At 36.5% G+C, this 27,706-nt stretch overlaps 2 long non-coding RNA genes across 3 annotated transcripts; one reads left to right on the top strand and one right to left on the bottom strand.

Moving 5' to 3' along the window:
* Positions 1-21,066: 21,066 nt before the first annotated feature.
* Positions 21,067-23,323, bottom strand: LOC110725914. The gene is made up of 2 exons (XR_002512259.1): positions 23,236-23,323; positions 21,067-21,677 (listed from the first exon to the last, which is right to left on the bottom strand). It is a non-coding gene; the product is annotated as an uncharacterized LOC110725914 (long non-coding RNA).
* Positions 23,324-23,974: 651 nt separating this feature from the next.
* On the top strand, positions 23,975-26,373 carry LOC110725913. 2 transcript variants are annotated; one of them, XR_002512258.1, is made up of 2 exons: positions 23,975-24,296; positions 25,100-26,373. It is a non-coding gene; the product is annotated as an uncharacterized LOC110725913 (long non-coding RNA). The 2 variants fall into 2 exon arrangements; XR_002512257.1 differs by having other exon boundaries at positions 24,214-24,296; positions 24,812-26,373.
* Positions 26,374-27,706: the final 1,333 nt, after the last annotated feature.

Here is a 27,706-nt window from a genome sequence, read left to right as displayed (position 1 = left end):
GGATGAACCCTTATTGCCATGAGCATTTTCGGGTTGATATAGAGCATAAATCCTTCGGGCTAGCCACATACGTAGAACACGTACTATTGTGGCAAAATAGGTAAGCTAAAATGCATATGTGACAATGCCAATTAAATTGCAAGAATACTATTCAAGAATCTTTCAAGTCTCATCCACTCATCTCAATTAAATACCGATCACTTAAATCAATAAATAACCACGAATCCTCCCTAGTGGAGTCGCCAAATTATTGGCGTCGTTCAAAGTGCGCCTACGTTAAGCATGTGGTAAATATGCTTGGCATTCATAGGAAGTGGGAATTGACATAATACGATTAGGGACAAGGAAAGTAGGGAACCGCCAACAAGTTTTTAAGGAACTTGTAAACCGTTCACGGATCATAAAAGGCAACCACGAATAAAGGGACAACAAAGGCAACAACGATTGACCCGTGAAGGTTACACCCCATTCAAAATCCATGATATTACTACCTCCATATGGTTCGGAACCACGAAAGGAGTATCGGGGATGATGGTACGAAATGAGTCATGGAGTCACATTCGCCTGTATTGGCCTCTACTCGATTATATTCATATAGTGAAAAGTAATTCCTGCGATCTCACAAGCATGCAAACAAAGATTCAATTTGCTCCAAACTATTATAAGACTAAATTTGTTGAATATTAATGCAACATATAATTCTAATATTAGTGATCACTTTAATTAACAACAAGATTAAAAAGGAACCTAAACCGATTGTCCAAATTATCTTATTAGGCGTGATTTTCAATTACATGTTCCCTTTAAACATGCAATATAGTGATCATAATAACAATAAAATAAACATTAATTTTAGAAGCAATACAACGATAAATTGTTAGTCAAATCAAATATAATAATCCTAATCATGATAGTAGCAATAGGAATAAAAATAAGAGTAATTAAGTGATTAATTACTCACTTTTCGCGTTTCCTTGAATTTCTACATCATGAATAAACTGTTAGTAACTTCAATAAAAATATAAATCAAAATGAAACAATTAAATTAAATAAAAATCAGAGATGATTTGGTCCAAACCCTCAGTCAATTATACCTTTCACGCCTTGGTTTAAGTATAGAACATTGGGTATTGTATGGACTCCTTAGAGTGCTTAGGGGAAGTATTTTGAGAGAATAGGGAGGCTAGTGTTTAGGCTAAAGAGGGAGAAAAGAATGATTTGATGATCAAGCTTGTTGATTATTGAAAAAAGGGAGATATGACCTCTATTTATAGAGAAAAAAGAAGGGTCGAAGAATTAAGATAAAATCCAAATTTAATCAGAATAAAACCCGATAGACAACAATTTTTGTGATTTTTGTTTTTATCATATCTTTTGATCCAGAAATTGGAATAAGATAAATAATATGTAGTTGGAAAGCTGTTGAAATCTACTTTTTAAACCAATTAGAATCAGATTAAAATCCTTTGTAGAATAAAATTTATGGACGAAATAGTGGGATGGTGTCAGTTTTTAATAGTGTTTGATATTTCATTCATATCTTTTCCGTTATAGCTCGGAATTGATATTATATTGGAAAGATAATTTCAAGGGCTATCCATCCATCTAAGATTTGGATAAAAACATTGAGGCACGAAAATAGTATCTGGATGTCTATCTTTGAACGTCTTTCAATTCGAATAGAATTAGGACTTTCATAAAGAAAAGTTTTATTCAATTTCAAACTCTTTAATCTTATCTTTTCAAAAAGGATAATTAAGATATTTTAGAAACTTATAGAAGCTTCCAATTAATCCTAATTGTTTTTGGAATGGGATTAAATAATTTGGACCCTCCACATGATCATTGGGTTGTAGGTAAGGTGGGCTTAGGCTCGGTTTAGTATTTTTGCCATAACTTATTCGTTATTACTCGAATTTAGGCTTATAATATATCGTTGTAAATCTCTTTTCAAGCCCCATCCAATTATTAAATCATTGGACCCAGATAATGGACCAAAATAAACTAGACTAAACGTTTTTATAAAAAGGACACGAAATGAATGATTTTTCAGGACACGAAATGAATTATTTTTGGTTTAAAGGCACGAAAAGAGGAAAATAAGTTATGGTTTGGGGAAATGGTCTTGGAGTTGGGTTGGTTTATGAAGTGGAAATATGGATTTAAGCACTCCAAGATTAAATAATTGACCCGGCCAATAATGGCGGTGAATGGTTATTCGTCATCGGATTGGCTTTAGGGAGACATTTTTAGGTGTCTACAATTGCGGAATAAACATGAATCATATTCATACAGTACCTAATCCCAATATCTAATGCATAACACATAAAGAACATATAATTGTACCTTTAAAACATGATTCCACGTACGATCGAGCAAGAACAATGGGAGATAAAGAACATCAAGCGTGATTCCTCTACTTGGTCCACGGGCACAGATTAAGACCTCCACTAATGCTAGTTAGTTGCAATTGAACCCTTTAATTGACCTTCTACGAGTAAGAGCGAGCAACAAACCAGCACACGTGCCACCAAGGGTGGCTGGCCGTACGGACAAGGGGAGGAGAGAGATAGCCGTGAGATAGAGAGAGGAATTAGGGTTTTGGGATTGGATGCCTTGATGTCAAAATACACTATCACTAGTAGAAAAATCGTAATTGGCACCGAGATATAGGCACCGGTTCTTAAGAACTGGTGAGAAAAAAAGGGGGGAAATGGGTGGGGCTTTAAGAGTAGAGTATTGGCACCGGTTCAAACCGAACCGGTAGGAAAAATGTTTATCCCACCGGTTTTGAACCGGTGGAAAAAGATAAAAAAAAAACCGGTCTTCTTTCATCTCGGCCTCTAGAACATAAAACCCTAACTTAGCTTCTCTCTCTCCGCCTCCATTTCATTAAGTCTAATCTGATCTCCCTCTCTCTCCTCTCCCTTCTCTCTCCTCTCTCCTCCCATCTCATCTCCCTTCTTCGATCTCCTCTCTCTTTCTTTCCGTCGATCTTCTTTCATCTCCTCTCCCTTCTTCAATCTTCTCTCTCTGTCTTCGATCTTCACCACGGCAAATTCGACCATCGCCGCATAGACCACCACCACCAAATCATCACTACCACAAAGCCACTGCCGCAAAACCACCACCACCACCACAAAGTTCGACCACCACCGCAAAGCCCACCGACATCAAAAAAAATTTCTAGGTATAATTATTTGAGGTTAGGGTTTAATTTATGGGTTTAATTCAATTTTAATCGATTATGTTGGATTTAATTTTGGGTTTGATTTTGGATTTTAATCGATTTTTCTGGGTTTATTTAATCGATTATTGGATTTTAATTCGAGTTTTTCTCGATTTTTCGGGGTATAATTATCCGAATTTAATCGGTTTTGATTTAATTCGATTTTTTTCGTTTTTTATGCGTTTTAATTTTGGGTTTAATTAATCGATTTTTTCTGGGTACATGCATGTGTTTTTTTCAATTTTTTTTATTTTGAATTTTCTTGATTTTTTTTTTATTTTTTTTCGATGTTTTTATTTTTTTTTTCAATTTTTTTATAATTCTGAGTTTCTGGATTTTTTTTTCCAGATCGTGAGTATCTTCGTCGAATTCGGGGTCGGAGGAGCAAAATTGATGGCCGATAATGCTTCTACTATTCAGCAACTGCTAAACAATATTCGTTAATCCATTTGTTTTTTTTGTTTTTTTTTTGTTGGCAAGTGTAAAATTACAGATTATGAATTTCAATGTTATTATGTATTAATGTATTATTATTGGAGATATTATTATTGTTGGCAGAAATGTTTATATATAACATTTTGGTGATTATATATGAATTTCAATTATACTTTAGCATTTGGTGTCTAATTAATTATTGATTATGAATTTCGATTATATTTGGTGTTGTATGATTTTTCTGCTAATTTTTAAGAGAAAAAAGACCAAAAATAAAATAAATTTTTGGACGGATATCATATTTTTTTGGGCATTTTTGGCACTAGTTAACCGGTGCCAATAACAAGTTTTGCCATCGGTTTAAACCGGTGCCTTTTTTATGCATAATTGGCACCCCCCACATTTGCACCGGTTCAAAACCGGTGGCATTGAGGGGTTTTGAACCAGTGTCAATTTCGTTTTTTCACGTAGTGTATATGTGAATTATGACAGTTTACATGCAACCCTAGGCACGGATCTTATTTATAGATTTCATCTCTAAATAAGAGCCTATGTCAAAAGCTCAAAACCTAATTCCAATCTAACTCTGCTAGCCCAATCCATTTCATGATTAGTTAATTGCTCATGAGGACCATTAATGGGCCTCTAACTTGCTTAACCCAATACCCTTGTGTGTGACCTCATAAGATCCAATCTAGCGGGCTTTGGACCATTTGACTAGTGCAAAGATCATTGCTCATAGTCTAGCAACATATGATGACGACCCAAAAGAACGAACTTATTATCTCCATAATAGTGATCCTTGATATATCTAGTAATTGCACTTATCGAAGACACAATTCCTTCAATCCCCTCATCCAATTTGAAGAGGGGAGGAGTTGAATTTGTTCATCTTTTTGTTAAACTCCCTATCCCTCGTTTTGACGAGGTAGAACCTCTTCTTCTAATCGCGCCATTTAGACGGCTTGCACAGAGACACCATGTAATCCGGCCGGGTGCTAAAAAAAAAACCACTCGTCAGAGTCAAGCTGTAGCTTCACCATGTTGTGCATGGTGGAAAGTTTGTAGTGAATCCCATCCTTAGACATGTCACCAAGTAGCCAAAAATCTTAGCCCAGTTGTTCGGCGCTAGCTAGAACAATGCAATCTGATACTCGTCCAGCAGCTCCTGGACGAATGGGTGAAGGGGAAAGCAGAGGTCGACTTCCAAGGCCGCCCTATGTACATTGAAGCCCCGACAGAATATCTTAGGGTCGTCCGAGGTGGTGACCGAGCCGGAGGTTTGAGGGGGACTTATCTCAAAGCCATCTCTTAGCATAAGGAACTCTTCCCATTCCTAGAACCTATCATTGAGGTACGCCAAGGTGACATCCCCAATCATGCAGCCTTTGGGGCTGCTGAAATAATTCTCTTCAGCCTCAGCCTCGGCGTCAGGGTTTTCATCTACCTGCTCGGCTGGCTGAGGTGCGGGAGTCCTAACCGCACCAAAATCACTGAACAAAACTCTGTCCAGTTCATCTACCTCGACAGAACTACCTACGACCGAGCCCTGCCTTGGCTCAGCCAACATTGGTTCTTCAGGCATTAAGGGGGCCTTTCCCTTATCTTTTATACCGTCCCCAAAACCGTGATTTCTAGATAGAGCATGGCAGAGGCAGTCGGTCGGCTCGACAATTACTATGCCAGTCCTAGGCCACTCTGCCCGGCAGCCATAGAAAAGCATGGCTGATTTTGGTATTGTGTGTCGGCAACCGTGGAGGACAGTGGCCGATTTTGGCCAGATTGAGTAACAGCCATAGTAGAGGATTGTGGCTAACTTTGGAAAAATTTAGCCACCCTTGCTCGAGATGAAGAGAGGGGAAAAAAATTCGGCAGCTCGTCCGGTCCTAGGATCAAGCCGGCAAATAGAGCACGGGTAGTATTCGAACCCCGTCCAGAAGCAGGGGTGCCTTGTTGATTTTGGCGCTCCTCAAAAGAAGTGGTCACCTCGACCACCGAACATACACTACTATAGACACCCAAATGTGTCTCCCCAAAACCAAACCATAAACCAAACCAAATGTGAAAAGTCTTATGATGTGGTTGTTTTAATAAAAATACTTCTTTCTATTTTTGAGAATATTTCTTTTCTTACTCTATGTATGAAAAATGTCTAATTTAGTTTAGTTTGGTCTATGATATAGATACAATAAAGGTGTAGTTGGACAGGGCTTGAAAAAACCTTTCCAATGATATATTATAAGCCCAATTCCGATGAATAATGAGTAAGTTTTGACCAATTCTGAGCTATAACGAAAAAGATATGAAAGAAATACGAAACTCTATCCAAAATTGACACCGTCTCACTATTTCGGTCATAATATTTTTATCTAAAAAATATTTTGATCTGATTCCAATTGGGTTGGAAATTAGAATTAAGGAGCTTTCCGACGACATATTATATGCCTTATTTGGACTTCTAGATCAAAAGTTATGATAAAAACAAAATCTGCAAAAACTGCTGACCGTCGAGTTTTATTTCGACTCGAATTCGGATTCTTTCTATTCCTTTGACCCTATTTTTTCCTTATAAATAGAGGTCATATCACCCCTTTTTCAACAACCAACAATCACCAATCATCTATTCTCTCTTCTCTAAAAGCTAGAAGCTTATTCTCTCTCTATTCTTTTTCTAAACCTTCCCTCTTACAAAATTCAGCATACACAAGTTCTAGACACACCTAGCCAATTTCGAAGTTGCCTTCACCCTAGACGTGAAAGAAAGAGATACAAGGCATCCAATTCAAGTAAGTTGTTTTAACTGCTATATCTTTTGAAAACATGTTTCTATTATATTAATTCGTAATATCATGTTAGGATGATTTTATTGCTTTCTAGTATCATGTTTAGGATGCTTCCTATTTCTTCTATCATGTTAGGGTTAAATCTTTGATCTTTGATGCTTAATGACATGCTAGGATTTATTATTAATCTTGTTAGTATCATGCCTAGGATCTTGCTAATATTATTATTGCTATATTGAGATTATTATGATTATGATGATGATGATTTGTTATGTTGCTTGATATTACATGTTGTTATTGCTTGTTCACGCCTTTATGCATGATTAAAGGGAATTTGTACTTGTAATCACGTTTAATAAGATAATTAATAATATTGTTTAGGCTAATATGATTATAATTCAAGTGGTCTCCAATAATAATTTTGTTTGTGCATTAAAGATCAACCAACATAGATAAACAGGTTTATGGTTAATATATTGATTGAATGTTAGTCTAAAAGCGCACATGAATACGAGAAGAATAAAGTAGAGGCCTATTTTTAGGGCAGGTTCAATCTCTTTAAGGTTGGATTTGTACCTTCGTCCCCAAATATCCAGTCATGGTTCTGGACCACTATGGAGTTAGCGATCTCATGGATCGTGAAGGGGTGTAACCTTTACCCTGTGAACGGTTTACAAGTTCGTAAAACTTGTTGGCGACACTTTTACTCTAGCTTCCTTCCCTTTGGACGCCACCATGCTAAAGTGTATGATCATAGTGGAGCTCAAGTGTGGTGATAGGCGTGTCGCGTACCTAACAAAAATAAACCTAACTGGACCACTACTATGTAGACGGGCAAGCAAGGGTCGGATCCCAAGAGACTATGGTTCAACTAATTAAATAGACTCAAGCAATTACTAAGCAAGTAACCAAATCAAATAAGTGAGAATCAATAACTAAAGAACTAAATAAAACAATTAAATCTAAACAATATGACAATTCAATGCTAAAAACATCCAAGATCAAGTTTCACCACGAATACAATTAATGCAATAGTCGTTCTACCCCTAACACATAATTTAATTGATTAAAGAGGAAAAGTAATCCATGAATAATACCAATGGTCTCTCCCGAGTTATCAATGGCTTCTCTAATCACAATCAAGCCTACTTCCGTGGAATCATGTAAATTGAAGACCTTGAACACATTACTCTAACTTCCTAATCATCCATTCAACTACTCCCGTGATGAACTTCAAACCCTTAATTGATTAATTAAAATCCGTCAAAACCCAACTCCCGTTGCGATTAAAACAAAGGATTAATAACAATACCAATTATCCCTAATCTAGTATTGGCATAAGCATAATCAATTAAGCATATCAATTACAATTATTATTAGAGAATTTAAAGAATTAAAACATGCATCAATCATATTCGGGATCCGCTAAATCTTGGAATAAAGAAACTACTCACACGTATTAACGAAAGCAAAAACAATATTCAATGAAGAAAACATGATTAATAAGAAATTAAAAGTAAGAGAAGAAATAAAGATGAATACCAATTACTTGAATGAAGAAAAGTACCAATTATTGATGAACAAAGATCAAAACTTGAAAGTGCAAATTAATCTAGATCTAGAGAGAATATTAGGGTTCTAATGAAGGTTTTAAAAGCTAGAATATATTAACTAAGTATGTTTTAGTCGGGATTTACAAAGGGTATTTATATCCTTTAATTAAGAAAACCCGAAAAAATAAGAAAATGCGGTTCGCGAAACTCCGCTCGGTAAGACCGGGCATAGCCACCCGGTCGGGCGCGACAAACAATTTTGCTCCTCGCATAATACTCCGCTCGCCCGGTCTGCCAGGGCAATGTCGCCCGGTCCGGGCGGATGGGAGTTAAACTTTTACTTCTTTTCTTCTTCACCCTGGCTGCCAGGGCAATGTTGCCCTCCAGGGCGGACACGGGAAAAATCTCTTCCATCCTACTAAGCTCTCGTGGCTATCCAAAACACGTCCAAATCATCCGAAAATCTTCATATGCCTACAAAATCAATCAAATAGACCAAGCCACACTAGAGAGGAGGATATTAGCGAGAAATAGCTTCGTAGAGCTTAGAAATCATACGAACATTGTTATAAAATGGGGGTAAAATATGGTATAGAATGTATACATCATGTGGGATGCTTGAAATATTCCTTACAATTTTTGGCGACTCCGATGTGGAGGATTTCTAATTTAATTCCTAAAATTTATTTTGGCAATAATTTAGAATGAGTGGATGAGACTTGAAAAGTTCTAAGTATTCATGTGCTTAATTTTGATTAACATTATTGGCATAAGCATAAAAAGGTCCGCATTGGATAGACCATCTGTAATGCGTTAAAAACATAGGCTTTTTACACGTAGGAAATTTGGGAAATATCCCTTTTTTCAGAACCTATATGTGTTCCACATATGGCCATAACCCTTTGGGAATTCACGCTCTATCTACTCAATCAAACGCTCATGGGAACGAAGGGTACATCCGAGTTTGTGAATTCACCAAACTGTGGAAGCAAGTTTAATTCGCGGGGTCCCATACACACGCGTCAACCCTTCCAAAGGTAAGGCTTTTGCGCGGTGCATCTTGACTCATAACCATGGACCCTCTTTGACTAACTTTTATCCTTGAAATTTAGATGACTAGAGCCATGGTTATGTCGCAAACTCATTGCATCATATTGTGACTATTTGACTACTTGTGCATTATTTGCTTGTGCATACTTACATGTGATTAAAATAACCGTTTGGTTTGACTTGTGATTATAAATATGCTTAAATAAACTAACCAAGGAATAAAGGACTTTGCTTAATTAATTGATTAATTAATTTGAGCTAATAAATATGTCTAAAATCAAGTCATAGCTCCTTTGAGTCAACCTAAATTTTTATTCCCGTATAATACACAAGCGTCAATTTGTTTTGGTCATAGCCGGAGTTCTAGGAAGAGTTACGAGTCGTAAAATATATGGATCTGTAGCTCCAAGTTTTATATTTCATTTGGAGTTGGTTTAGTCCAATTCAGAGTCATAGATAAAGGTTATGACTAAAATACTACAGCCTGTCCAGTTTAGTGCACATAAGTGAAGTCTTAACTTAGTCTTTGTTTGCGTCTAGTCACATAGTCTAGTCCCATGGTCATGACACAAGTCTTGAGCATATAACTTACACTCACAAGTATTCACACACATTGTACACCATGAACATGTCTTAGGTTCATCCATGAGTCGTTTTTCCATCATTTAAGTTGGGGGTCTATTTTATTCCTAATTCTCCCATATTTCTCTATCAACATCTTTTTTTCACTCATATCATTCTTCTTCTTCTTCTTCCGTGATATCTTCTCATTTATTGAATTTTGAATAGAGCTTGAGTCAAAAATAAAAAATTTACCCCCAATTTCCCTTTCCACAGTACTTAGTCAAGGATAGAAGGGCGTTTAATCAAGGATAACACTTTTGTCCAAGTACTACTTTTTGATAAATCGATTCGACAAAAGAGAAAAGCTAAGAAGAAAATGGTGTCTCAAGAAGAAGTCAACGAACTTAGGAAGGACGTGGCTAACATGACTGAAATGATGAAGGTTATGGCTCTTCAAATCCATGACCCTGTAAATTAAAACAATGACAAATGGAGCGAATGCAAGAAAGCTTGAGCAAACTTTCTAATGACTATAAGTTCAAGGGCATTAGCTCACAATGGGTTTTATTGGACAAGGAGCTTCTTCCGCAGAAGTTCAATGCCAATGAAATCCCTAAGTTTAAGCCAACTGACAATCCTTATTTTCACTTAAGGGATTTTGAAACTATAATGAACATTAAGGGGATTGATGAAAACATTTTTCACTCTTTGTTCTCACCATACCGTTTGCCAACATTGGTTCTTTTCTCTTGGTAAAGAGAAGACCTCTTCTTGGGATTCCATAATAAACGCTTTCATTGATAGATATAAGTGCAACATTCAAATCGAAACAAACCATAGACAACTTGAGATGCTAAAGCAAAAAGAAAACGAAGGGTTCACCTCTTTCTTTAACAAGTGGAAGGCACTTTTTATTTTCCTTAGATTCATTTTGTAGGACTTTTTTTTACTTTTTCCTTTTAATAAAATGAGCATTTTATTTCTTGCATATGGTCATTGCATTGCATAAAATAAAAATAAAAAAATAAAAAAAAATAAAAAAATTATAAAAAAATAAAAAAAATCCATGTCGAACTAAGCACAAGGTATACCAATGATGTGAGGCACCCCTTGTAGCCTATCATATCATCTTTCACCCTTTCAAATATACAATCCTATTCTAATAAACCACTTTGAGCCTCGTCTAACGATAGACCTTTCTTTCTTCAACCCACATCTGCCTAACCTTGGAATGGGACAGTGTGCAACTTATGCAATTTTTTTTAAAAAAAAAAAAAGGTTGAGTGATTTCAAAAGATCAAAATAAATAAATAAGCAAAAAATAAATAAAAGTGTACAAAAGGGTAAGTGTTACAATGTCTTTGATATGAATATATATAAGAACACATCTCAGATTGCATCTCTTATCGAGTGCTCGGTACAGTGCTTGAGAAACATGAATGCCAAGTGAGTGATAGATTGCATGATCAAGATTGCCCACACTTATCAAAAAAGGTTAAAATAAAAAAATGCTAAAGCAAAAAAAAGAGAGAGCAAAAAAAAAAAATAAAGAGCTCAAAAGTGAGAAACCTCGAGCATAAAAATATAAAGATTCAAAAGCAAGGTTGCACACTTTGGGGGGCTTATCTAGGGTCTTGAGCTTTTTATCCCTTTCTTCTTCAACCTTTAGCTACGTTACAACCCTTAAAAGACCTCTATGAGGTATACACACACTTGTGCGAGGTTCAGCTAAAGCTACGTTCGGCCTGATTCCTAACAAATACGTAGGCAACCTCACAAAGGGGTGCGGCCGTAATAAACATGCATTCATATTCACATTCACACACTCACGCCATGATCATATCAAAGGATCTCCAATGCTCATCCCTATTCATTTAGAGTTAGACTTGGGGGCTTTATCCTTACATTATTAGCCTAACTAGCCTAAGAATCACCATCATTTGACTCTTTTAAATATATTTTTCCACACACTTAGCCCTTGCGACCTAGCCTTAGTGTCACTTTCACACACTGCACATATACATGACCAAATAGTCCTTCCCTTAGGAACCCTTTGTCATTGAAGCATGCCTTGTCATATCAAAATAACTCATCACTTGTAATCGTCATTGCACCACAAAGTATAAAGTACTTAGCCTCCGCGCCTAAATCACCTAGATACTTTCACTATCAAGTGAACTAGGATAGTCTAAGATGTTACAATTCTTGTACTGTGAATGACGACGTTAATGGATTAAGCCCATTCAACATGCACCTTCAAAAACTTCGCTTCTTTCTTTTTTCGCGTCTTTCTTTTTTGGGTGAAATTCGGTACCCTCCACAAAAATGATAGAAATTTTTATTTTTCTACATTTCGAGTCATGTACATATCGAGCTTCATGAGTCAATACTATGCACACACGAGTCACACGAAGTGAGACATTATTTAGGCAAGTTTACACCTTGAGTCATGTCAAGTCAATGAGTCAAGCAACACTAAGTCGTAGGTCAACCCTAAAGAAATATAAGAAAAGTCCTATAGTCCAAAATATAAATCCAGGTACATTCCAGTGAGCAAGAACATTCCAGGATTTTTTCGAAAAGTCACGAATGAAAACCTGACTCCAGCGTCAGACGACAAGGCTATCGCCTCGCGACTGAGGGAAAACGCGGCGACAATATGTTCTAGCGAGCACCGGTGCAGCGACGAGATGTGTGGTCCCATATTGGATATGCGGACCTTATACAGCAATTTCGGGTTCCTTAGTACGCCAGTTAGCCCCTATAAGCAATTTGACATGATTGAGTAATCGGCTCGATTACACTCACAAAAGTGATTGACTTGATACACGATCGTCTCACTTAGATTAAAGTGCCTAAACATTGGCTCATTGCAAAGGTACCGACATAATGGTTCATAAACGGAGAAGCACCAACATAATGGTTCACAAGCAGCAAAAAGCGCCGACGTACTGGCATAGCAGCAATTTCAGCAAAAAACACAGCGGCAAAAGTTCAAGCGAGCTTTAAAAGGACGACAAGCGTTGGTCTTCGGTAATTTTCTTCGGAATATTATCGCAAAAAATGAGGATGACTTCAAGTGAAGGTATCTTCGACATCGTTCCCTATCTTGCAGAGGGTTGTCACAAACGTACAACTGGAGGTGATTTCAAGCGAAGTTATCTTCGATCATGTTCCCTTGCTTGCGAAAGATGGTCACAAGGCAAATGAAGATCGTTTCAGGCGAAGCAATCTTCGATAGTATTCTCTGTCTTGCAGAAGACTATCACAGCGGAAATTGGAGGCAGTTACAAATGTAGCAGTCTTCAAGCGGTATCCCTTAGCTTGAGGAAAATCGTCACAACAAATTAATTACTCCCGGTGACGTGTGCTAGACAGTGCAAGATACGCGTTTCTTAACTCTTTTATCTGTTTAACTAACGCTAGTTTGCAGGTATCGGCATTACAAGAATGATTTAGGATCGCAGAACTTTATGAATCATTCTCCGTCCCTATCGCTACTTTGACTTTTGTTTTCAAAACTTGCATTTCTCCAAACTCAGTCAAAGTGGGGGCTCTATAGACACCCATTTGTGTCTCCCCAAAACCAAACCCAGTGATGAATACATTTTGCGTCGAATCATATCCAAATGAAGTGAAAGTGTGGAAATTCTAATGTTGCGGTTAGTTTTTATTAAAAATCTTTATTTTTGTTTTCAAAAACCTGCTCTATTTTATGAAAATATCCAATATAGTTTAGTTTGGTCCATGACAAGGTTCCAATAATGGTGTAGTTGGATTGGACTCGAAAAGAGCCTTCCAACGATATATTATAAGCCCGATTCCGATGAATAATGAGGAAGTTATGGCCAAAATACTAAACTGGGCCCGGTTTAGTTCTTATATGCGGTCCAATGATCTAGAGGAGGGCCTATTATGAATTATCATTCCTAATGCAATTAGGATTGATTATAGTATTCTAGAACCTTCTAGATGGTTCTTTTAAATCCTAATGGGATTATAGGATTGATAATTATGTTTTATGAGTTTTATTTGGAATAAGAGAAGTGTTTTAAATAAATTACGATTTTACCCTTCATACGGATTTTACGACTTGATTTTATCAGAAAGTAGATTCCACGTTGAAAACGCGTGGAAAACCTTCTACATTGCCAAACGACAGTTTCGTCGCCTGGCGACAGAGGCATGTTTTATTCCTTTTCGAACTCTGATTCGTTTCTATTGATTCTGGACTATTTTCTTATAAATAGGGTCCCTAGACCTCCGTTTTTCAATAACTAGAACTCTCTAATTCTTCTCTCTCTCTCTCTCTCTCTCTCTCTCTCTAAGCTAAAGCTTATTCTCTCTTTCCCTCTTTCTAGCCTAGCCTTTTACAAACACAATTCCTCATACATTAGCATTAGACACACCTAGCCAATTTCGAAGTTGCCTTCACCATAGACATGAAAGGTTTGATATTTCTGAGGGTTTGGTCCCAAATCTTTCTTTCAATTATTTAATTTAATTGTTTTGATTTTATATTTTCCTTACTAACACGTGTATTTTGTTATTAGAAAGAGATACGAGGCATCCAAGTAGGTGCTTTAATGGTTTAATTGATATTTTGATATAGAAATCATGCTTAGATTGTTATTTTGATTCTTAGTATCATGTTAGGATGTTTTATTGCTTCCTAGTATCATGTTTAGGGTAATGAATAAGTTTCTTACATCAATTATGATTTCTATGATGCTTCCTATTTTCTTTCTTAATATCATGTTAGTATCATGTTAGGGCTAAACCTTTGATATTTAATGTTTAGTGACATTCTAGGGTTTGTTATTAATCTTGTTAGTATCATGCCTAGGATCTTGCTATTATTATTATGCTTTATTTTTAACATGATTATGATGATTGTTATTTCAATTAAGATTATTTTTATGATTATTATTATGTTTCTTGATGCTTATTATTATTGTTATTGCTTGATCACACCTTTTATGCATGTTTAAAGGGAATTTGTACTTGTAATCACGCTTAATAAGAAAACTAATAATCTTGTTTAGGTTAATTTGATTATAATTCAAGTGATCGCCAATAATAGTTTTATTTGTGCATTAATATTCAACCAACATAGATAAACCGGTATAGGGTAAACTTAATGATTGCATGTTAGTCAGAAAGCGCGCATGAATACGAGTAAAATAAAGTAGAGGTCTATTATTAGGGAAGGTTCAATTTCTTTTAGGTTAGATTTGTACCTTCATCCCCGAACTTCCAGTCTTGGTTCCAGACCTATTGGAGTTGAAGATCTCATGGAGAGTTAAGGGGCGTAACCTTCACCCTGTGAACGGTTTACAAGTTCCTAAAACTTGTTGGCGACTCTTTTGCTTTTGTTTCTTTCCCTTTGGACGCCACCATGCTTAAGTGTATGATCATAATGGGGTTCAAGTTTGGGGTAATGCTTGAAATATTCCCTACAGTTCCTCATAATTTTTATCCAAATCTTATATGGTTGGATAGATCTTGAAATTATCTTTCCAATGATATATTGTAATACTAATTCCGAGCTATAACGAAAAAGATATGAAAGAAATACAAAACTCTATCTTAAATTGACACCGTCTCACTATTTCGGTCATAATCCTTTTATCTAAAAAGTATTTTGATCTAATTCCAATTGGGTTTGAAAGTAGACTTCAAGAGCTTTCCGACAACATATTATATGCCTTATTTGGAATTCTAGATCAAAAGTTATGATAAAAACAAAATCTGCAAAAATTGCTGACCGTCGAGTTTTATTTCGATTCGAATTTGGATTCTTTCTATTCCTTCGACCCTCTTTTTTCCTTATAAATAGAGGTCATATCACCCCTTTTCAACAACCAACAATCACCAATCATCTATTCTCTCTTCTCTAAAAGCTAGAAGCTTATTCTCTCTCTATTCTTTTTCTAAACTTTCCCTCTTACATAATTCCGCATACACAAGTTCTAAACACACCTAGCCAATTTTGAAGTTTCCTTCGCCCTAGACGTGAAAGAAAGAGATACGAGGAATCCAATTCAAGTAAGTTGTTTTAATTGCTACTCCCTCTGTCCCCAACTGTTTGCCCCAAACCATAAATCCACTTTATTAAGGCTTTGGGTAAAAAATAGTGCACATGGGTTGACACAAATATTAATGAGTAGAGAGATAGAGAGAGTGCAAGTGGGAAAACATGCCAAAAGTAGTATGGGGCAATCTTTTGGGGACACCTAAAAAAGGAAAGTGGAGCAAACAATTAGGGACAAAGGGAGTATATCTTTTGAAAACATGTTGATATTATATTAATTCCTAGTATCATGTTAGGATGCTTATATTGCTTTCTAGTATCATATTTAGGATGCTTCCTATTTCCTCTATCATGTTAGTATCATGTAAGGGTTAAAACTTTGATCTTTGATGCTTAGTGAGCTAGGATTTATTAATCTTGTTAGTATCAAGCCTAGTATCTTGCCTAATATTATTATTGCTTTATTGAGATTATTATGATTATGATGATGATGATTTGTTATGTTGCTTGATATTACATGTTGTTGTCATTGCTTGTTCACGCCTTTTATGCATGATTAAAGGGAATTTGCACTTGTAATCACGTTTAATAAGATAATTAATTATATTATTTAGGCTAATATGATTATAATTTAAGTGGCCTCCAATAATAGTTTTGTTTGTTCATTAATATTGAACCAACATAGATAAACAGGTTAAGGGTTAATATATTGATTGCATGTTAGTCAAAAAAACGCACATGAATACGAGAAGAATAAAGTAGATGCCTATTTTTAGGGCTGGTTCAATCTCTTTAAGGTTGGATTTGTACCTTCGTCCTTGAATATCCAGCCATGGTTCCGAACCACTATGGAGTTAGCGATCTCATGGATCGTGAAGGGGTGTAACCTTCACCCTGTGAACGGTTTACAAGTTCCTAAAACTTGTTGGCAACTCTTTTACTCCAACTTCCTTCCCTTTGGACGCCACCATGCTTAAGTGTATGATAATAGTGGGGCTTAAGTGTGGGATGCTTGAAATATTCTCTACAACTACCACTCGTACTGGCCGAGGTGTTTGTGTTGGTGTTCTCCGAGTCTGTGTTATTTGAATCATAAATAGCTAAGGGTTCTATCAAGCTGCTGTCTGGATTACGGGTAGCATGTCGGTCGTAAGTTTACCTCGTACGCGCCATGTCCGCCTGCAGGGACATAGAAGAATAGATAGGGGGGAGTTGGTACGCACTAAAAATGGACCCACTCCACAAAGACGAGGACTCATCCCCCGTCCACTCTTTATTCCTCAGTCCCTGGCGAACAGACGGCCTCATGAGGAGAAACGGACGATGCCGATTGCTAAGCTAGTGTGTTCAATAACAAATGAAACAAGTATATAAAAATCAAGAAGGAAGAGGAGAGTATTTGGTTACCTTGTACGAGTAGAAAGTTGAAAAACTCTGGAGATCTTGGATGAAGGATGGCAGGAAAACTCGAAGGCTTGAACGAAAAACTCGATCGTACGGCGGAGTTCTTGAAGATTCCGGGCAAAAGTAAATTTCTCTCTCTAGAAGCTCTGACTTCTCTCTAGAAAGTTAAAATGCAAATTGAAAAAAGTGAGGTCAAAGCCTTGCTATTTATAGGCAAAATTTGAGGGGTTAAAATGGTAAAAAAAAAAAAAAAAAAAAAAGGGCATTCCCGCTTAAGAAATGAGGAACGATTAACTTTCGAAAAAGTTTAACCTAAAAGTCGAACGATTTTCAACTGTTCCGCCTCTTTTGACGGAATCCACACGAATAACCGCGCATTAAAGATGGAATCCGAACGGGCGTCATAATTTCCCGTCAAATTCATCATCTGCCTCGGAAGTTGAACCATTTTCTTGAAAAATGGAGAACAACTGGTTGCCAACTAAAGGCCATTCGGCCCATCCTGTCCGACTGTCGATCAGGCTAAGTTCCTTGAAGACGTCGGATGAGTCAATCAAGGCACCTGGCCTAATTGAAGGCCATTCGGCCCATCCTGTCCGACTGACGATCAGGCTAGGTTCCTTGAAGGCGGCAGGCTGTGGCACTCAGCCCAATAAGGTGGACGGACAATCCTGTCCAACCCCTACCAACAACTCAAAATGCTCCAAATGCGCCCAATGTATTCGAACGAGTAAGGTCAGAGGAGGAGGCCCAAATGGGACGAGCCACCCCCTCTAAGGGGAAAATGTTTAGGGTAAAAATTACCCAGAGTACGTGGTCTAATCCCGTGGTGACACGTGGCCCAATTAATAGGCGACACATGTCACTGTAGGAAGATGACACATAGTAAGAGGAATGGAGAACCTAAAATAAAGAGAATGACATAAGGCCTTCTTACATCAGGAGGCCCAAAATCCTAGAATGCCTCAAAAGCGGCCCCCCTAAGGGACACTTGTCCTTTCCGCGCAATCAGGACACTAAATTCTAGGTCACTTACCCTAAAGGGCACAAATCCCCACCCCTATAAATACTCCAATCATTGATTATGGGAGGGGTGGATTGTGACATAACATTCAATAAAGCACTAAAAACTCCAATTTCTCTCTCTACATTTATTCCGTTTTCCGATCACTAACTTGATTGTCGGAGGCGGATCTCCGACCACCGGAGATTCCTGTTTTTGCAGGTGTCCGAGTCTCATTGCTGATAGAGCGTGATCAGTATCCCAAGGGATTCCAAAAAACTCCGAAACAAGTTCAGCTCATTTCAATCAATGAGAACAGACCCTTAGGATTATTTAAAGCAAATGACCTAAAATTGGGATTTTCCTCAAAAAATAAAAAAAATAAATAGGGATTAAATTTAATTTTCCTTAAAAATTATACCTATATATATATATATATATATATATATAAGAGAAGGTATTGAATGCAAACTGTTGTACGCAAATTATGCGTACGACAAAATTGGCTGATATGACTGATATGTTACATTTGTTGGCTGATATTTTTTTTTGTGTTGGTTGATATCCTTTTGTTGGCTGATATTTTTTTAATGTTTAATATGTTTCTTTTTTTGGCTGATATCAGACAACTGATATGTTTATTTAGTTGGCTGATATCTTTATTTCATTAGTTGATATGTATATTTTAACTGTTGGCTTATCAACTTCATTGTGTTAGCTGATGTGTTTATTTTGTTAGCTTACATGTTGCTTTTATTTGCTTATTTCATCCTTTCGTTGGCTGATATGTTTTATTTGTTGGTTGATATGTTTCTTTTATTAGCTGATATGTATCTTTTGTTTGATGATATGTTCCTTTTGTTGGCTGATATATTTTATTTGTTAGCTGATATGTTCCTTGCGTTGACTGATACGTTTTTATTGATGTCTAATATGTCTCTAATATTGACTAATATCATACATCAATTGGTTGATATGTTCATTTTAATGGCTGATATACGTCATTTGGTCGCTAATAATTGACAACATACAATATATTTTTTTTTTATTTCCTTCTTTCTCCTCTTTCCCGCTCTTCCTCTCTTTCTTTCTCTCCGTTTCAAATTAAATGAGAATAGGGTTTCTCATTAACAACAAACCAATAAGCTCAACCACCGTCCATAAGTCCAAAATATATTTTGACTTTTACCACGAAAAAATCAAAAAATTAATTTTTACCACCTAAACTTTTAAAAGTTTTATTTTACCACCAAAAACAAAAAAAAAAATTAAAGGGTTTTTCTAAGCTATACCCCTAAGGTATTCGAGTTTCTAAGGTGTACCCATGCTTTTTCAAGTTTCTAAGTTGTGCCCCTCAACTCGCTACCATTAATGAATGGTACCCTCCTTGGTACTTCCACGTCACCTAAAGTTAACTATAAATTTAATAGAAAGATGATAAAAGGTAAGAAAGTGGTAGGAGAAAGAAATCTTAGCCACTGCAACCCTAATAATGAAAACTGAAGCCACGAAATCACACTCTCAAATAACTTTTATACAACTAATAAGGGTATACTTTAGTATTGATAAGGAGTTGAAGGGCACATCTTAGAAACTTGAAAAAGCATGGGTATACCTTAGAAACTCGAATACCTTAGGGGTATAGCTTAGAAAAACCCAAAATTAAAAATTGTTTTTTACCACCCGCCGTCAAAAATCTAACGAAATTTTTTAAATTCTTTGATTTTCGTGGCAAACACATGGACTTTAGGGGTTTTGGCGGGCATTTTGGTTTTTAGGATTAAGGTCAAAATTGACAAAAAATGATAGAAAATGCTTCATTTTACGTGTTTAAAGATACCTCAATTTGCGTAAAACATGCTAAACGAGGCATTTCTGATTTTTTTGTTTTTGTCAATTCTGATCTCAAATTGGACTCAGATAGCCAAAATGCCCCGCTAAACCAATGAAGAACATGTTTTGCACACGAAAATTTCTTGCGATAAGTGGTAAAAAACAATTTTTAGAAATTTTTTTGGTGGGAAAATAAAACTTTTAAAAGATTTTGTGAAAAAAACTATTTTTTTATTTTTCTTGAGATAAAAGTCAAAAAATCCCACCACCAATCCCACCGTCTACTGCACCTGGCCACCAGCCATGGAACCCACCAACCACCGCATCACCAACCGAACCTACCAACCACGACATCACCCGCTGCACAACCGTCAAGCGGCGCACTCCACCTCGCCGCAATAATCCGCCCACAATACATACATTGCCATTTACCACCACCAATCAGCCGCATCTTCAGCCATAGCTGAAATCGACCACCAATTGCCACCAACCACAAGCAGAGCAGCCCATGAATTTCCAGCCACCAAAACCCGCATCCCCACAGGCCACAACAACCAACCACCTGCAACCAATCACCTCCTCATCCACTGCAACCACTGCATACACAAAACCACCATTGCCACCCAAAATTCATAGCAAAACAACTTCAAACAAATAAACCAAATCATTAATCTCAATTCAATAGCAAGTTTGATTCATCGAGCGACTGCATTGTGGACGGTAGTTGGGGGTGGTGCCGCAATTGAGAAAGAGAGGAGTAAAACGGAGGAGAAAAAAGGAGAAGGGAAGAGAAAAGGGAGAGTGTCGTACAAACAATTGGGTACGGCTTGCCACACCTAATAGTTTGTGTGTGTATATATATATATTTATAACATTCCTTTCAAATTGTTAAAACTAAATATTTTATAATGAATGAACTTTAATAGTGGATGATAACTACTTAAGTTAGCTTAAAATGTGAGTGGCGTTTTCAAACAAAAAAAAAAAAAAAAAAAAAGAAATGAGTGGCAAGTTGGTAACCAAGTCATCCTTGTTACTCTTCGCACATCAAGATCAAGTAGTTATGATTTTAATTTTTTAAGGTAAGGAAGAGAAGGAACAGTATGAGACCTTTGTTACTAAATCACCAAACAATTAAAGTGACCTCATAGTTTCCATTACTTGGACATAATAATCAAAGTTGACAACTCAAGGAGCTTTTTTATTTTCACAATGCAATAGACATAATTGTCATCGTTGAAAATGTTTGAATGTAACAATCGAAGATGATTTTCCAAGTTGTGTAGCCCATAAATACACACTCAACTTGCTCAACCTAACACAAGTTTAATTTGACTACCATAATAGCATAAGGCAAGTCTTCCTATTACGCAAACAAAAATAATACTACTGAAACAAGCCACATTTATAATTATAATGCTGGATTACAAAAGGCAAGCCCTGGCTAAAACCTGAAACCCATGGTCATCCGATGTCCGGTCACCCAGAACCTATAACCAAACTTTAGGTAATTGCAAAGAAAATTTCAAATTAATCTGCTTTGCTGATTCATTAAAGAACTTACCAACTCGCAACTATTGGTCCATTGGACTACAAAGAGTATGCAGCGCACAAGTTACATCCATCAACTGGAAACAGAAAGGAGACAGTACGCTTCAGCAGTACATGCAGTAGTCACTTATCAAAAGAGATCATACATGGTTTCACTATTCACCTTCTTTTAGCTCCACAAACTAAAAATGTAGAGTGCAAAGAGTGGCTGTGCTTGCTGGTTTACAAATGTATGGGCCTGAAAAATGAAAATGATACCTGAAATTATTGTGTCTGAGACATTAGTTTTCAACTGCAACACATGGACATTATAACCCCATCTATTGCAGCTTTTAGCTCCTCTCAATAGGCATGCATCCAGGGATAACCATGGATCCATTGACCCTTCATACGTTCATGCCCAACTTATAATAATAACACAATCTTTTCAATTCCCTAATTACAGGATCTACAAGATCTAGACTTAAGAGTTAGTTTGTTTCCCTAGGCTATCAAGTAAGAAATTAGGATAAATTACATGGCTCCTTAACAGTTGGGAGAAAGTGAGAAAGGTAAACATGTGAGAGACATAAGATTGCTAGTTCACAGGCTTCTCAGGGACAAAAACAGTCAAGACGGCCTAAACTCAGCTCTTAAAGTCCAAGATTAATCGAGTATGTATCTAACAGGGAGTTCCAGATGCATACAATTTTACCCTTAGGAAAGAAGGGTAAAATTGTGAGAGAAATAAATCAGCGTTTTCTTTACTTTATAAAAGAAAGAAGCATAAAATGGTAAGTGGTAAATTAAACATGAAGAGCAGTAAATATCAGTATTAGCAATACAATTAAGAATGGACTGAGGACATGCAAGACCAGAAATTGATTATTTCAATGTATATGAAGCTTCAATTGCCTATCAAAAAAGAAGAAGGGAAAAAAAAAAAAGCTTCAATCTTTACATAATAGCCTTAAATCCTCTATTTTCATAATTTTACCAAAAGTTTAAACATAAAGCTTATATGACACTTACATTAAATCCTTGTTGTTTACAACATTTCATATCTTTCACCTCCACCATCATAAAGAATTTGCAGAAAAACAAATATCATCACTCAACAATGATAGATCCAAATCAATTAGATATTTAGATCAGACTTCACCACCAAAAAGTACTAGCTGTTACAATAGCTCTTTAACCTTCAAGGCTTGCTAAAGAGTTTACGAAACATCACATCAAAATTTGCATCAAACATTGTCAAAATTTTATAAGTAAAGTAACAGACTTTGATTTGAAAGTTTTTACGGGAAGGTTATTCTGGAAAGTTGAAAACATTATATTACTTATATATGAATGTGCCACAAGATTACGATAGAAAATTTAGATTTGCCGTTAAATGTGCATCGTTCAACAAAATATATTAAGCTTTGAACTGTAGGCTGCCTGCTGCAGCACACAAAACATCTTCTGTTGGGCACAGATCTGAGTTTAAAGCAATCAGGGAGCTAGAGTTGGTTAAGAGCTATTGACTACCTAGAGACTAGAACTATAGAAGTCCTAGTCACCAGATGCTTGCATTCCAATTTAGCCAGGACTATTATGTGAAGAAGTTTTAGCTGAGTTTGGCTTTGAAGTTCTTTAGCTGCAACCAATAGTGGTTTGATTGGCACGCACTGAAACATATGATTTAAGAACCCCTACAACAAGGAACTCCTACTTTATCTTGGAGATCAATTAAACAACTAAATCAATTTTCTAGAGCTACATTGAATTTATGCAATAGTACAAAAGAGACTTAAGGTGGTAGTGGGTAGTACCATGGATAGTTATGGTGGCACAATTTTGAGATGGCAATTCAAATATTATGGATTCACCCCCACGTCGATCCATTGGCTATGCCTCCCCATCCTTAGGCCTCTTGGAAAGAGGATCTTTTTCGAGGCCATTATGGATGGCTCTGGTGGGTGGGACCCTCGAGGTCCCGCATCCGACTTTTCTTATGAGATGGACAATGATGAGGCAGGCCCCAGTGGCCACTAGTCCTCCCATGATTTTTGGGGGGGAGTGCCTTCATAGCCATTGGTGGGACTTCATATGGGTACTTGTTGTGTTGTTGCTCTATTGTTTGATGATGAGTGGTTGTTTATTTTTTATGATGATGTGTGATGATATAGGTTTTGGTTGTTTTTTCATGTGGCTTGCTAGACTTTGGAATCTTTCTTCTCCCTAACTCTTTTGTATGTACTCAATCTGTTTTTAAATAATTGCTCTACTTTTCATTAGCGGTGTTTTTAGATACTTACTCAATTTCCTTATTTTGGAAATGTTTTACATTATTTAATTCATTTCTCTCAACAAATGGGCCCAACATAATTTATATTTTATTAATTTTATATTCTCTCTCCTCCGATTCTCTCAACTACTTTTACTTTTTACAATTTTTATTCTTCCACCTACCCCACGGGAAATTCCCTACAAAGTTTGTTTCTCATAAGGGCAATAACGGAAATTCCCCTAGTATAAGTCATGTGCTGGAATTTCCCATGTATTACTTGGATTGCCCCTGTACTACTGGGCTACGTATCACTTTAAATGGCGTTAAACTACAACGTTTATACATTCTTATTTTTTTTTTTACAAAAAAAAAAAAAATAGAGGAACTGGGTTTTGAAGGTTGAAGGTTGAAGGTTGAACATTCAACTCGATTTCTGGGCGAAACTCAAGTCGGAAGTTCCAACTGAATTTCTCAAGGTAAAAACATGCAACTCGAAGAAGTTAATTAAACTGAATTTATAGCGGGGGTTTGTGATTCGAACTTGAACAAACGGAGGTCTGCGATTCAACCCCAAGAACACTACATCAATTCGTTCAAACGGAGGTAAGTGAGATCTTTGGGAGCCATTAATCATTGTAATAGGTCGTGTTGGTACGAATTCCTAGTAATACAACCAATTTTCAAAAATTAACAAAAATCAATCAACACATTTTAGAGAACAAAACTGCAAACCATTTTCAGAAATTATAAATTGCATTTTAAACAAAATGAATGAGCCATTCTCAGCAACCTCAAACCCATTTTTTACAGAGGGATTCTAATAATCCCATTACTTATAAAAGTATTCTGAGTTCTATCGCAATTATGACTTCAATTTCATGAAATGTTTTCGAATTATAGAAAAACAAATCAAAAATCAAAAACCTTAGAACAGAACTTACGAAATGATTAAAGCGACGAAAAAAAAAAGATAACTTCACTAACTTGTCACACTTCAAGGAAATTAGACAACTTCAATATACGATTATTTCAACTCTACGAGTTCAGAGAGACCGCCATTGATAGAGAGGAGAAGAGAAGAAAACATGTGTAATTTTTTTAACCGTTTGCTCAAACAGGGAATCGTCTACTAAAGTCTAAAGTAACGCCATCCAAATTTACTCATCAGCTGGACACATAAACTGTCCCCACGAAATCCGACTCAGCAGCTCAGGAAGTGAAAAAACTTGATATTATTTTCCAAAATGCCATTATGAGGAACGCAAGTGTTTCTCGTGATGAGGAACTGGGTGCCCCCCTACACCACTACCTCTATAGCCATTGGTGGGACTTCATATGGGTGCTTGTTGTGTTGTTGCTCTATTATTTGATGAGAGTGGTTTTTTATTTTTTTGGTTGTTTTTCAGGTGGCTTGCTAGACTTTGGAATCTTTCTTCTCTCTAACTCTTTGGTATGTACTCCTTCTATTTAAAAAAACTTGCTCCACTCTCCATATTTGAAAAGGTTTTACAATATTTTATTTATTTCTCTCAACTAATAGTCCCAACACAAATAATATTTTATTAATTTTATATTCTCTCTCCTCCAATTCTCTTAAATACTTTTACTTTTTATAATTTTTTATTCTTCCACCTACCCCATTACCATTGACGAATCTACATGTGTGCGTGCTGGGTCACGTGACTCAGTAGGAAAAAAAAATTTATTAACAAAAAAAAAAAAAAAAAAAAACAACGGAACAACCAATGAACCAAACGAAACTCAAAGTCTCAAACGACACAACTCTAACTCCCTCTCTCACTCTCTCACATCAATTCTGATCGCGGACGCTGGACGAGCCACCAGCCCACCGTACCAGTACCGCAGTACGCACCAGCCACCGGGCCTTGGATCTATGGCAACCGGTACAGGTCTGGCGCGCCGCCACACCGCCTTCCACCACCGACCGAAGTGAGCAAGTGACTACCGTTAAAGCATAGCAAGGTATTATTGTATTAAAATTGAAATTATGAACTATTTAATTTGTTATTTAGTTTTAATTTTAATAATGTATAATTTCATTCATTTGATTGAATTGTTGATTTGTTATTCATTATTGTGTTCATTAATTAATCAATTATAATTTCAGTCTTTTATAATTTCATAGTCTAGACACTTTGACGGGTTGTTCAATATGTTCATTGTGGTGTTGAAATGTTGAATTGAACTGAACTTTATTTGGTAAAATTGGTACTTTGTAGTCTAAATTAGTTGATTATTGACCTTATTGTTTTATACTTTGATAGTTTGATTTTATTTCAGATTTGATTGATATTTGATTGTATTATTTGTATTCAAATGAACTGAAATACTGTATATTTGATTGTATATTTGAATTGCTGGATTTGTTATTTATTAAATGATTTTCAAAATGAAGCGGAAACGTACTACAAATAAAATGCATAATATCGCTAGTTTCTTCACTAAATGTAATCCTCCTAGTCATCAATAATTCAGGGTGACAAGCTCTGAAATCCTGGATCCGCCACTACCTCCATATTTTATTACTTTCTCCAATTTCTCTTGAAACTCCGCGCATGGAGAAATGGAGCAAGTATTTAAAAACGTAGGGAACAATTTGTTTCCAAAGTCTAACAAGCCACATGCAAAAACAACCAAAACCCGTATCATCACACATTATTCACTCATCATCAAACAATAGAGCAACAACACAACAAGCACCCATATGAAGTCACACCATTGACTATGATGACACTCTCAAAAACCATGGAAGAAGGACTAGTGGCCACTAGGGCTTGCCTCATCATTGTCCTCTTCATAAGAAAAGTCAAATGGGGAACCGTGAGGGTACCCACTAGGGTTGAGCAAAAATTATGGGTACCCGGTTCCGAGACCGGAACCGGTCAAGACCCGGTGGGTCCGGAACCGAAACCGGTTAAACTGGGACCAATTCCAATTCCAAAAATAAGGACCCGGTTTGTACCGGTTCCGGTTCCAAATTCTAAAATTTTGGAACCGGTACCCACTGGGTACCCGGTTAGATATGATACATAGTAATATAGTATGTAGATTGTTTGTGATTTTAAGAAACTAAAGAGTTATCTACAGCCTAATTGCTCATAAAACTTTCAACCCACCATCAAACAAAACCCTAAAACTCTTAGCCTCTCTCTAACATTTCATTCTTACGCTTCATTCTCACTCCAACCTTTTTTTCCTCTTTCACAGTACTTCTTTTTCTCTCTTTAATTTCCTACCTCTAAAAACTTGTTCTCATTTATGTAACAAGTAAAGGTTTTCAATAGTTTAGGAGATTATTCTTATTTTGGGTTGTATGATTTGAGAATTGCAAAGAATGAAGCAATGGAGTATCACATTTGGGGATTTTTTTTATTAATTTTATATTGATATTATAATCGTTTACTGATTTTTTTTTTTTTTATAGTGTTTACTGAATTTTGACAAATCAATATAATCTAGTTGGGGTTTTCAGAAATTAATTTTGTAGTTAAAGTTTTATTGCAATTTAGTATTAACTTTGGGAAATAACTGAAATAAGAACTGGGTACCCGGTCTTGGAATCGGTTCCCACCAATTCCGGGACCAGTTCCGCCACCACGGGACCCGGTTACAACCAGTTCCAGTTCTAGTTCCAAAATCTCGGACCCGGTTCCGGGTCCATTGAAACTGACCGAGTAACCGATTTTGCTCACGTAATGGCCTCAGAAAAGATCTTCTTGCCAAGAGGCTAAAGGATCCAACTAGGGAGGCATAGTCAATGGTGCGGGGTGATTAGGATCAACATGGGGATAGCTGGGATCTCCCTATTAGAGATGGCAACGGACCGGATCTAGATCTAGATCCAGATCCGTTTTTAAGACATAGAGTCAAATCTGGATCTAGATCCGAATTCGCGGATCCAAAATTATAGAAATTACAGGATCCAGATCCGGATCCACAAATTCGGGTCCGCATATATTATTTAGGGTTTTTCAACATTATAACCCTCCAAC

The sequence above is a fragment of the Chenopodium quinoa genome, unplaced genomic scaffold, assembly GCF_001683475.1.
Source record: "Chenopodium quinoa cultivar QQ74 unplaced genomic scaffold, ASM168347v1, whole genome shotgun sequence".
Classification (NCBI taxonomy): domain Eukaryota; kingdom Viridiplantae; phylum Streptophyta; class Magnoliopsida; order Caryophyllales; family Amaranthaceae; genus Chenopodium; species Chenopodium quinoa.
Note: the sequence above shows the minus strand (reverse complement) of the source record. Positions and strands in the feature narration are given on the sequence as shown.